This window comes from Enhydra lutris, unplaced genomic scaffold, assembly GCF_002288905.1.
Source record: "Enhydra lutris kenyoni isolate GAN:26980312 unplaced genomic scaffold, ASM228890v2 scaffoldscaffold2, whole genome shotgun sequence".
NCBI lineage: Eukaryota > Metazoa > Chordata > Mammalia > Carnivora > Mustelidae > Enhydra > Enhydra lutris.
Window position 1 is genome coordinate 92,835,933 of NW_019154086.1, and position 14,152 is coordinate 92,850,084.

The 14,152-nt window shown below is 35.6% G+C and overlaps 1 pseudogene; it reads right to left on the minus strand.

Moving 5' to 3' along the window:
• Window positions 1-9,818: 9,818 nt before the first annotated feature.
• Window positions 9,819-12,692, minus strand: LOC111146836 (annotated as a pseudogene).
• Between the last annotated feature and the right edge of the window lie 1,460 nt (window positions 12,693-14,152).

Here is a 14,152-nt window from a genome sequence, read left to right on the forward strand (position 1 = left end):
CAATCTGTTCAGGGGAAAAAAAAAAAGAATCCTTAACTATAAATCCCTTCTGGTTGAACTCTCACCCTTTTCCTCAAGGAACATTTTATAACATGTAGGCCAATCCTCCATCTGTTGTCAGGATGCAGTGAGAATATAAGTATTCACCCATATTTTATACATTAGAAGAATTACTTCCATTCTCTGTGTTTAAATATTATTTATTATAAATGTTCTTGCACACTTATGGATTATCTTGCTCACCTCCTGTGATAAAGGAGATATACACCTCACTTTGGAGCCAACTAATTGAGGGAATACAGAGAAAAAAACTAAACAGAGCCAATCCAGGGTATGCACCAAGCTTTTTGAACAGTATTCACGAGACTTTCAAACTGTCTTAGCAGGAGATCTAGTAAATCAGTTTTTGGTAACCAGGAAGTTGTCAAATTCCAGACTTGTTATGGATGTGGACTAGTTATTATATTCTGCTGCTACCTTTGGATAGGAAGGTAGTTTCCAGAAGACTTCACATCAAATTATCCCATAACGTGTGACAATATTTTTTCACATAGATATGCACCTAATTTTGTCAATCTGTCTAAAAGAAGATGTGCAATGTGATCTTGGCTTAATTTAAACTTTAGCTTAACTACAAAAGCATCTGGACAACTTAGAATAATTATGCATTCTAATTTTGTACATGCACGGACTACTAATTTATGCAATAAATACTTCTTGAGTATCTGCTAATATCTAGTACTTTTGCAGGAATAAATTAAAACAGTATTTTTTTCCTACTGGAAATTTAAAAAAAATAAAATAAAATAAAAAAGGAAAGCTCATCTGGCCCAGCAGAGTCCTCAGCTAAGAAGAAAACAAGGTCAAATAATAAGCAGAGAGAGAGATTGGTTTTATTTTCTATGGGGTGTTAAGGGACAGTTACCTAAAAAAGTAATGTTTGAACAGACTGACAGAGAGGTGGGAGCAAGACAAGCAGGTGTCCAAAAGAAAGGTATTCCAGACTGGAAGAATGGCAAATGCAATTTAATATGCCAAAGCAGGAGGGAACTTGGCAAGTAAGCCTGGAAGCTCGAGAGGGGGAGAGAGGTAGAGTGTGAATTCAGAAAGGAAAGAGAGAGTGGTTGGGGGCAGATCTACTAATCCCTCTAGGATAAGATTTTTTTTTTCTTTTTTGAGAGACAGATGAGAAGGAATTGTAGGAGTTTGAACAGAGAGATATGATATGTGGATATTTTAAAAATGCAAATAATTCTGAATTTGAACTATAGAGAGTAAGAGTAGAAGTCTGGAAAGTAGTTAGCAGGACACGGAAACCCTAGAATTAGACAGTGGTTGCATAGAGCAAGTCAGTAACTAAAGACCTCGAGAACTGATTGGATTGGATCTTGGCTATATTTCAAAAGCATAACAGGCTGAGACAAACTTAAGAGTATGTACACTGGAGACAGACTGCTTTGGTTTAAATCCTAGAACTGGCTGTTTTATATTTTATAGCTAGGTGCTACTTAAAATTACCATGATGCCTTCTCTGTAAAAAAATGAATAATTATACTTTCCTACCTTAGTTATTACAAAAATTCATTGCTAAAGTATATATTTATGTGTGCACACATAAAGTGTGTGTTTATGTGTATACAGCAGCTAGGACAGTGTAATCACATAGTAATTGTATAGTGTTTTCTACTAATACGTAAGGAAGGAAAAAGAGGTGAGTCCATGATGAATCCAAGGTACTGGGTGGGAGCAACAGGAAGAAGGGAGTTGTTTATGTACTGAAAAGGGGACAATTGAAGGAGAAGTAAGCTTAGGGGAGAATGAAAACAGAAATGCAGATTTGGGTATTCTGTTTGTTGAGACCCAGAAGCACCGACATATTTTGTGTAGGTATATTTCAATAAGGAATATAGACTAAAAAAAAGAGAAGTGCTCAAAATATAGAAAAGGAATCAACAAAAGTGGCTGGAAGGTGAAGGTAGAGGAGAATTGGGAGGGTATGGGTCCTGGGTACTAGGTGGAGAATCTGTTTTTATAAAGGGAGTGATCAGTTGTGTCAGTTGTTTCTGATAAATCAAGTAAGATGAGGGCAAATAATTGTCTGATTGATTTACCAACCAAATTTCACTGGGGACTTCAGCTTAATCATTGAAATATTTCACATGACTGATACACAAAATATATAGTTAAAAACATTTTAAAATGTATTCTGTGTTTGGTTTTAACTAATAATTAATTTAAATGGTAAATAAATACAAAGAATGTTTGTAACAAGATAGTTTGAGAGGGGATAATTGCATTGCAATAGTATAGGATTTGGCCTTTGGCCTTAGTAATACAGATAAGAAAAAAATTAAACCAAGAAGATAACCAGTATGTGAGTACAAATGCAGTTAGATGGGTAAGGAGATCCTAGAGTTTGATTTCTGATTCTGCATACTTTCCCAGATTTTTTAAAAGATGTTTGAGAAGAAAGATGCAATACAAAGACATCATCCTTGAGGTTATAATTGGAGCGTATATAAGGCAAGGAACATTAAGTCGGCTCTGAGTGCGAAGGAAGATGAGGCTACTGGCCATGAGTTAAAAGACAAATCAGTCAGTGGGGGTATGTGTTTTCCTCCAGCCACTTTGAGTCACTCACATACAGCAACAGAACAGATAGAGAGTCACACTTAACTGATGTTGGAGTTTTCCAAAAGAGGAGATTGCATAAAGGAAAAAGGAGAGGGAGAAAGGGATTCCAAGTTCATGAAATAGAATGGTTGTAATGAAACCAGGTCAGGAAATAAAGAAAACAAAGACATGGAGGGGATGAATTCCAGTTGTAGGTCAATGGATTGAAGAAGGTTCAGAAGGAAGAAAGAGGTTTTTGGAAAACTATGATAATACAGAGTAAAACTGAAAAGATAGGAGGCCCTGGTTGGAGAATGGAGTGGTTGAAGCTGATATTAAGGAAGGGGTATGGCTGCTGGAAATAGCAAGACTAGGGCATGACCACAGAATGAATGGGTGAAGGGCAAAATAATTGAAGTTGAGGCACTTAAAGAACTTCTGGGGTTAAGGTACTAAAAGGATTTTTAATATTAATACTGAAATCACCAAAATTTTTAGTGAGAACTCTATTGATTCTACTGGGGAGATAGTATGACAGGCTGTATCTTCATACAGGATCCTTATGGGAAATAAAGTCAGGATTGGCAATTGGGTTTTTCTGCTATAATTTTAATAGGTGGTAATCAAGATTTTTATCATTTTGGCATCAGAAAAAAGTCAAGATCATAGAGGCTATCTATGGTGGACATAGTTTAAGTGGCTAAGACAAAACAGTCCATCAGAGAGACAGTAAAGGAGACTATAACTGGGAAATTCCTGTAAATTGTTACTTTATTAACAGTAATACCCTAATTCTATTTTCCCTATATAACACTTGACAGTTTTTACAGCACTTACCCTGACTTCATTTAACCATTACAACAACCCTGCTAACAATAGGGAGATAGTTTTATGCTTATGGTGGGGGAGTGGGGAGGGAAGAGAAGTTTAAGATGTTAAAAGTCTAGATCAGAAGCTTATGATTACTAAATACATAGGAAACTCAAATTTTTTTCTGAATAAATGCATTGATCTTTGCTCTAAAACACTATATTTATTTCCCTTTTTAAAATTTTATTTATTTAATATTTGAGAGAGAGAGAGATCGAGACAATGAGTGGAGGAGGGGCAGAGGGAGAAACAGAATCCCTGAGGAGCAAGGAGCCTGATGTGGGACTCCATCCCAGGACCTTGTGATCATGACCTGAGCCAAAAGCAGACTCTTAACTGACTGAGCCACCCAGGTGGGTGGCTTTATTTTTATTTCACTTTTAAGTCAATATTTGTTTACATTTTATAGCACTCGACCTCAAACTAGGTAGAGTTAGTGGTGTTGAAATACAGCATACTAGGATGTTATAAGCATTTATGACATTTGTTTCAGGAAAATAGTTTCAACTTCATCCTCTTCCAATATGCTTAAATTTTCCATCTATTCAGATCATGTGTTTCAGAATAACCTGGGGAAATTCTATCTGTGATATGGACAATTTACCAAATGTATGGAAACTTCAGATTCTTCATCTGTAATTAAAAACTAAGGATAACAGTGTAAAACCCCAAGGTTGAGATGAAGAGTAAAGGAAAGAATGCATATAATGTTTTGAGTACTATGTCTTTGTTTTAGCAAGTACTTGATAAATGATAGTTACTATTATTATACTAATCATTATTCAATTTTTACAATTCCTTCCTGCCTTCAAAGTTGCAAAATAAATCATATTTTATATTTTAAATAATATATTTTCATATATTAATTTTTTAAAAATGTTTAAAACACATGCTTGAGCATAAACTATTTCTCAGCAATTTATAATTATTTCCATGTCTTCTGTTCTGGTAATTTGAAATAAGAGTCCTATTTGTTAAATGTTTGCTCTAGTTTAACGTGTAAGTTTCTTTTCCTCTTTGTATTAAAACTCCTGAAATCAATTTCAAGCTTCTTCTGGATTTTCCTTTCCCTTGGGTGAAATTAAATGAAGAAAAAAGTAAATCCCAAAGTATCTTGTTGCTGTGTATACTCCAAATGATAAAGAAAATTACAAATATGGGGCAAATCAAAAGGGTAAAATGAGATGGTGAAATGAATCTAATATATCAAAAAATCACAATATATGTAAATATAAATAAATTTTCTGTTTAACAAATTGAATATTGAGAAGTTGATTTTCTCTGCTGGTTCTCCCAGAAACAGATTTAGCAGATAAGGATTTAAGTCCATGTAATTTTTTTGGTATTTTCATGAACATAAGCAAAGGAGTGGGAACTGGGGAAGCAGTCAGCAAAGAATATGCATTTAGTTACTAATGAATAGAGCAAGTAAGATTTTATCTTAAAACAAAAACAGAAACAAACACACAAACAAAACCCAAAAAATCCCACCTCTGGGAAACTGCAAAAAACATACATATCAGAATTACCTACTAGAGGACTGAGGGAGCTGGGGTATTTATACACCCACTCTGGAAAGTTAATGACTAAAAGCTGTCTTCGAAGTTGGGTTTGGCAAGGAAGTATTTCACTCTTCATATTCAGGAAAGGAACTTTCAGTTTTCTTTGAGATGTGATATCAATAGCTCAAAGTCTTCTGATGCTGAATGGCCTGTGTTAGCTATTACATGTGTGTGAGTGGGGTTGAGGGGGTCCTATGCTATAGCAATATAAACAATCAACACATCCAGAAGATAAGATCACACAAATTTAAAAATGAAACATGGAAAATATACTAGCAAAAAGAAAATTGTTAAACCAGTAATAATAGCCAAAAGGAAAAACAGACAAACTAGTAATAAAGTATTAAAACATATCAAATTAAAAAGTCAGTATGCCAGATTTTAAAATCATTCTAAACCTTTATGCATCTAATACTATATTTCCACAATATATAAAACAATGATCAAGATAAAGGATAAAAACATACAAATCTACCATTCTGTTGGATCACTGTGGTTGATATTAAATTAGAAAAATTTAGTGAAGACATAGAGAAGATGAAAAGACTATAAATAAAATCCATCTAATACATAGCCACTATAGATCCACACAAAGTATTTTTATGCATTTATATATATGTATCTGTCTAACTCTCAAATCACAATTTCCACCATCAAAAAAGCTATCCAATGAGATTATTGTGTTAAAAAGAAGACACTGTAGATTTAGGGATGAGGGTGAAACCCTATATTGAAAATCTAAAGAGTTTGAGGGGAAAAATAAACAGCAAAAAGGGATATAATTAATACATAAAGGCACACCAAAAAAAATTAAAAAGCAGATCTTTGTCTCAGCAAACTTCTAAAATCAAAGATAATAGGAAATATTTCATACACATTTTTATAAGTGAATGAGACTTCTGAATAAGGAAGCCCATAAGATTTTTTAATTCAGTTTATCATATTTGAGATCTATTCCAAGCAGTTACAGTTTACGTGAAATAAAATTACAGTAAAAACTACTGTATGGGACATTAGGCTGAACGATCATAGATTGAACTCAGTATACTCCCAAGTTTTAATCAACAGGGTTGTCCTGATCTGGAAAAATAAAACATTGTTATTTTATGTATTAACATCTCTGGTATAATTTCATCAGTACAATAGTGTGAACCTTGTCTCAGACCAAATTTCAGAGTGAACTGGACTATATTTCAAATAAAAATAGTGTCAAATTTTGCAGAATTTTGTAGGCTAAAGGCTTTTGATATTAGAACCACTTCAATCATTAGGATATATATTATTTTTGATGAATTCTAATTCTAGGCTAACAAGAGGATGTTTATAAACAGATAAAATCTCATCATTAATGTAGATAGTAAGAGAAATAGTTATTCATGTATTCATAAAATTAAATTCACAAAGGATGTTATTAGGACATACAATCAAAATAATTAAGTACTGTCTGTGAATTAGGATTTGAGATACAAAATCATTCAAGATATAAAATGAATGATGACCAGAATGGAAATGTACAAAATAAATGAAGTGATATATGAAGGAAATAATTTACATTGATAGAAATATCACACAGTGGGCTTTACTATCATTAGTCTGTCAAAATTATTTTAGTCTGTTTTTCACAAAGTTAAAGAGTTTCAATGAATAAAAAAAATACGTCTTAGTGCAAAAGTAAGCCTCATCTTTGGTGGTGAGAATTCTTAATTTCTTTATATAGGTTAGATAAAATAATATTTTATCACATAACTAATGATATAATTTATGATTGTGTCACCTATAATAGTGTAATTCTCTTGTCATATTATTCAATATTGACTATTTTTAAGGACTTTGGTGCTATCTTCTATTTTTTTACTATGTGATCATACAGATAATTTATATAGAGTTAAGAGTGAGAGTCAGTTTTAAAACTTACAAATGCACAGGAAAAATGTGTGAATATAATTTGAGGCAAAATAAACTAATGTATTAAAAGCAGTTTTCAGAGATTTGGAATATAGTATCCTTCATATAATCCCCCTCCCCTTACAAAGTACAAAAAATTACCTCAGGTAATAAGAGACTTACTTTTGCTTGCTATATTAATTATACAACTATATGCATTTTAATTTCTTTAAATTAGTTTTAAACTTAATAAAACATATGTAAATATTTAAACTTAAATAATCAATATTTTAAATTTATCAAACAAGTAAATACTAAGAAGCCATGTTCTATATGCAGCCTCTAAAAATAACTACCTGCTTTAAAACTAACTGCATTAGAGCAGACTTTTATTGCACATAGTTACAATTTGGTAAATTTCATTTATTTCACAGTGTACAGAACTTTTTAATAATAAGTCATCTGTGTTGGTAAGATACTTTCACTTGCAAGGAACAAATAATAAATTAAAATGATTTAAGCACTCAAGAAATTTGTTCTATTACATAACAGCAATTTGGAAGTAAGCAGTTCAGTACCCCATAGCTTATTTTCATCTTTTTATGCTGACATTCTGGGAGTATTGGTTAGTCTCTCTCATGGTCACAAGATGGTTGTAGCACCATCAGGCATCACATCACACCAAGCCAGTAAAGGACCTTACATTTCGTGTATTAGGTGCCAGAGACCTATGCCCAAAACACTTCTTACCACTGCGGATATGCCCCTATTTCTCACTGCCTGGCATTCAATCACATGTCAGTCACTGGAATTCATTCACTGACCAATCATGGTGGTACCACTATGGGATCACTGTGGAATCACCATAGAATGTCTTTCCAACAAGATTTACCAAAGTTTCAGGACAGAAGCCTGGACAAAATTGGGGCTGTGAGCATAAGAAGAAAACCTAGGGTTGCTTTGAAGGCTACCAGCAATGGAGCATATGGCATTCTAATAAAAATTAAAGAAAGGACAGTAGGAAAAAATTCTAACTGAAGGCAACTTTATTTGCAGTTTTTGTTTCAACCCTAAATGAAGATAGATCACAATATGCACAGAAGGTATGTAGGAGTCAGAATCATGCATCCACAAGATTAAATCCTGGATGAAAAATTTCCCTTTCTCTCCTCCATTAAATAATCTACTCACCCTGTGTCTAAACCTGTACTTTGATGTCAGCAAATATTGGTCTTTGTTATGTTTTGCCAACCATTATAAATGAGCACTTACTAATGCAAATAAAATCATAATTTGACACATTTTCCTGGCTTTCATAAAGAGGAATTAAACAACCACTTGGAATTTTGGAGCAGGGCATGTATTCTCTATTTTTCTGGCAAGATTACTAGATCTTCAATGGTCCAGGAATGAGAGCAATCTTAGCCAATTCTGATATTTTAAAAAATGTATAGCAGATGTTTTCCAAGAATGAATTCTAAGACAGTATTTTATTAAATTAAAATTGTAGCTGTGCAATTACCTTCTGGTAAGAATTAAATTTACTGATTAAACTAGAGCTCTCCCACTATGTAGACCTTCAGTCTCTCAATATTCTCCACATTGGGGGAAGACAAGTGACAAATCATGATTGTCAGCTGAAATTTTGAAAATAGTTTAGGGTAAAGGGGCAAATACAGACAAGCCTGCCTTCACAGATTTCTGGATCCGTAATGCACAGTACTTAGGTGGTTTAAAACCCTAAGCCTAGAATTTTTCATAGATGCCTTGTGGAAGGGCATTCAAACTCTGTTTAGACAAGACATCTTGTCTTGTCTAGCAAGACATCCTCCATTATTTTGATGTAGGTCAGGAGGGATAAAGAATAAGAGAGCTGAGAATATTAAATTGAAAGCCAAACACTTCATATTTGAATCATGTTTAGAGAGAATATTTGGACATTATCATTCATAAATGGACAAGATACTACTAAAATTTTTGGTAAATTTTATTTTAACACAATTTTGGATTTATAGAAAAGTTGCAAGCAGAGCAGAAAAGTTCTGTATCCTGCATCCAGTTTTCCTTATTATCAGCATCTCATATTAATGTGGTCCATTTGTCACAACTAACAAAGTATTATTGATATATTTTTATTTACAGTAAATTATTAAGATTTTATAGCTTTTTTAGTAGTTCAGAAATTTTATTTTAGTCACTATAATTACAGCATTTGTCAAAATGAAAATCGAAAATAAGTATATAAACAAAAGTATACAAAACTGCTTTTGTGTATTGAAAGCCCTAAGAGGTTTCAGGACACCAAATAAACCAGTTCCAAGGATTTCCCCAAGATGAAGTTGAACAGCTCCTGCTTCTTCAGTATTTCTCAAAATACAAAAGAAAAAAGTTGAGGTCTTCATTTTAATGGAAAATCTGACCCTTGCAGGCAGAGGGAGTGATAGCATGTAAAAATGAGGGCTCCAGGGGCTGAGGCTCTAGGGTGACTGCCCCACTCACCTGGCCACACTCCACTGGTGAGACCCCATAATGCACACAGTGATGCACATGAAGGCCGGGGACCCTCAGATGGGTTCACTAGCAGTGGCTGCAGCCTCCAACTTGTCTCCGGGGGGGGTTGCTGTGTAATCACAAGTACAAGCATAAAGGCCAGCGGATTCAGGATGACCCCACACAGAGAGAACTACAGGGCCCCAGTGTGACCATGCAGAATGGACCCTAGAGGAGGAGTGCCAAGGCTGTTCCCACACAGTGATTCCTGGAGACTCTGTGTGCCTAAAATCCCTTCTCAGTACTGAATAGTAGACTGAGTCTCTCTCTCTTTACAGTAATAATAACAACAACAACAAAAAAGCTGAGTAATATTATACAGGAGTACTAGATACTGCCTCATTGGTAAGAAAAACTGCGTTCAGTAAAAATGGGGCTGCGCACAGCATGCTGCAGCACAGTGTGACTGACTGTGGGGACACCTTCTGGCACACATACACCTGGAGAATAAAGCAGGGGTGGGAGATAGGGGGAAGGGATTGAGCGCGAATGGTTGGAGCACGGCTCGCTCTGGTGCCACAGCTGATTGGATAGCCGGTCCATTGCGTCCAGAACCTGTCTAGGTTGGTAGCACAGGTGGCCTAAACATACCATTTCCTGCAGTGCATAGAGTGAAGATCCAGCTCCTCTGTTGTCTTGGACGCATTCATGGCTTGGGGAGGTCCAGGTTGTTCCTGAACACCAGTAGGACGGTGGTGTCGATGAGCTCATCCTCCATCAGCATCGTCATGAGCTCCTCATGGGTCCCGTTCACGAGCCCTCTGTCCTTGTTGTCAGCCACAAAGAAGAGACTTTGTGTGGTCTGGAAGCTATGACAACACAGAGGGCGGTTCTTGTCTGCCCACAACCCACCCGGTGAAGCTGATGTTCCTGTGCTCTGTGGTTCCCACTTTGAAGCCTTTGGTGGGACTGGCTGTCACGATCTCAGCCAGCTTCAGTTCGTACTGGATGGTGGTCTTCCTCACAGTATCCAGGCCCACCGTGAGATTGCATATTTCTTTTTTTGCTAAAAAGATCCTTGAAGAGGTTTGCTTAGATATTCCCTATGTTGCAGTGGGAGCGACACTGGCCAGAGAAAACCTTGGTGGCCAGTGGACTTTGGGAGGCTGCTGCTTTGAGCCAGGCATTGGTTTCACTCCCACTAACATTTTATACCTTTCATTTCATGTTCTTCTTTCTGTTATAAAATCCCATCCAGGATCTCCTATAATATTTACTCATAATATTTCTATATGTTCTTCTAGATGGTGAACACGTTCTCAGACCTTCCTTGTTTTTGATGACCTTGACAGTTTTGAGGAGCACTGGTCAGATACTTGGTAAATTCTTCATCGGTTTAATTTTGTCTGATGTGTTTCTCATGGTCAAACTGCGGTCATGGGATAATGCTTGCAGAGATAAAGTGCTGTTTTCTTCATGTCTTATCAAGAGTAACTACTGTCAACATAACTTTTGATAGAAGGAGTGTTTGTCAGCTTTCTCCAGTGTCAAGTTATTCTTTTATTCTCAGCTTTCTATACTTATCCTTAAGAAGTTACTATGCACATCACACACTTAAGGGGTGGGGACATTAAGTTAGCCAAGTAATTGTATCGGCAAAGAAACAGAGAGCTTGATATGCAGAGGCATCGTATAACTAATAAACCACCTCCAGAAGACCAAACCTGCAGTAATCTCTTTGGGAAAATATTCTCCAATTTCCTCTTAAATGTGACCTGGGGCATGATTAGACAGGGAAAAATTCCCCAGAGGCAGAGCCAGAATGCACATTAGACACTGAACAACAGAGTTGTTTCTAAAGTGCTGTGTCCTACCCACTGACATTTGATAAATGCTTTGGATAAGGCAACAGTGTTTCTTCTTCTTCCTCTTTCCAAGTTATTTTTTATTACAGTGTTCCTATTCCTAATCCTTATTTCAACATGGGGTATATAAACATATTACTTGTCTCTTAACTGTATAAACTAAATGTCCGTACTGGAACTTGCTGAACATTAATCATTCTTCATGGATATTTATGTATATATTAATTTAGGATTTTCATGCTGGAGAAAAAAATTTGTTCCATGACTGAGAAGTGAGTGCATGGGTATTTGGATAGCCACAGAAATAAATTAACAACAACAAAAAAGGTCACTGTCCCTTTATGTTCTTTTTTGGTAACATCTTGATTTTTAAATTTTATCCTTAGTATATCATTATCCAGGGGAAAAAAAAAATATTCCTTTACCCCCTAGTAGGTAAGTATGGTCATAAGGCTAAATTCTCTCTATATAATAGAAGTTGAAGAAAAAATTTTTAAATGTGTGCAATTTCAAGTTTTTGCCATTAAATACATGGGATTTGCCCTTCACCTTTGACTTCCCTGACTTCTTTCTATATGGAATAAGGATGTGTTAAAAGTTGTTCTGGCATATGGGGATGAGGGAAAATTGTAGAAGGGGGAAACAAACAAACAAAAATTTAATACAATTCACAACGCTTGATAATACCATAAAGTAGGGCTTCCTTTGGATGGAGATTTTTTTTTTTTTAAAGATTTTGTTTATTTATTTGTCAGAGAGAGAGAGAGCAAGCACAGGCAGACAGAGTGGCAGGCAGAGGCAGAGGGAGAAGCAGGCTCCCTGCCGAGCAAGGAGCCCAATGCGGGACTCGATCCCAGGACGCTGGGATCATGACCTGAGCCGAAGGCAGCTGCTTAACCAACTGAGCCACCCAGGCGTCCCTGGATGGAGATTTTAAGTGAGAAAAATACACACTAGTCTTTTATAAGCTACAGATATTTTTTTTTTAAGATTTTATTTATTTGACAGAGAGAGAGAGAGTTCACAAGTAGGCAGAGAGGCAGGCAGAGAGAGAGGGGGGAGGAAGCAGGCTCCCCGCGGAGCAGAGAGTCCGATGCGGGGCTCGATCCCAGGACCCTGAGATCATGACCTGAGCCGAAGGCAGAGGCTTTAACCCACTGAGCCACCCAGGCGCCCCTACAGATATTTTTTGAACACAGTCTCATATAACCAAATTTTACATTAATTGAAAATTGCTTCAAAAGCATATATGGAAGTTTAAAAGGCAAAAAAGAACAAAAACATTTTTGGAACAGGTACATGAATTTATTTAGACATTAATAAGTAATATATAAATAATTAAAGAGTAGAGTAGCTTTTTTTTTCAGAAATATAACTAAATTAACATTGAGCTCAGAAACAGACCCATATATATTTAAAACTAGACATGAGATAAAGTCACATCAATGGGAAAGGGATAATCACTTCAGTCAATAGCAGTGGAACTAATTATAAATGTAGAAAAAATATATTGGGTTTATATGCACATCAACCTCAGATGAAACATAAATATCAAAGACAGTACCTCAAAGACTTTAAAAAACATATAAGGATTAATGGCACACTTCTAGTATTAAAATATCTTCTGACGAGACAAAAAATGACAAATGGGATTGAAAAGATCGATAATTTGGAACATATAATAAAATTAGTGTTTCTGTTAATTAAAATGACCTATGAAAAGATTGAAAATAAGGGCACAGCTTTGTAAATTTGTTATTAACTGAAAAAAGCCCTAGAATATAAGATATATAAAAGAACTCAGGCAAAGGTCATCCCCTGAAAACAATGGACATCAACAGACTTTTCACAGGGTGAAAACATACCTAACCTCATTATGAGCAGAAAAGTGCAGAGAAAACCATAATGAGAACTCATTTTATAACTAACAAAAATTAAAAGGCCTATAATGACAAATGTTGGCAGGGATACAGAAAAAGGAAAACCTTCATAACTATCTATGTAACTGTATAAAGTGGGGGAATAATGGCAAGAGAAAGAAAATCTTTAGAAAGTAGATTGCCAACAGCTTAAAAAAGAACATGTGCAAATTTCAAGACCCACAAATTCTGTTCTTGATAGATATACAGGTACAGATACAGATATCAGCATGTATCTATGATATCTGTTATCTATCCATCTACATCATAGACTAGAAACTTTCTTAAAAAAGATTTTATTGAGAGAGAGAAAGGTGGAGAGAGAGAGCATGAACAGAAGGAGAGGGAGAAACAGACTCCCTGCTGAGCAGGGAGCCAGCCTAAGGTGGGGTTCGATCTTGGGACCCCAACCAAGATCACAACCTGAGCTGAGAAACTTTTGAACTCATGCATACGAAGGCTATCTTCTTCTATGTCTTTCCTCTTTTTGCCGCCTCCTCCCTCCTCTTTCTCTCCTTTCCTCCTTTCCTTCTATCTCCTTTTCTTCCTAAGCCTTTCTTTCCCTCTCTTCCTTTCTTCTATCTACTGACCCATCCATCATTTTTATTTCCTTAGACATGCTTGCAGAATACTCTTGGGCAAGCACTACCTTAAGTATAGTACAAATCCTTCAATCATCACAACTTAATGAGTTAGGTAGAGTTACCACCCCCATTCTCCAGATGAAGAAAATAAAGCAAATAATTGATGGCAGTTCTCAAAGGAAATGCAGTTGTTGCTGTTGTTTAGTTTGCTCCTACTTTTTTCCCTTATTTAAAATTCTTCATTTACTATCCATAACACTCTTACCTATTCTTCCTCTGGCATATAATTCAGTTTTTATCTTAAGAATGTCTTATGTAAAATTTCTTTCTTGGAATCCCAGTGTATGTCAAGCTGTTCTAGTTTT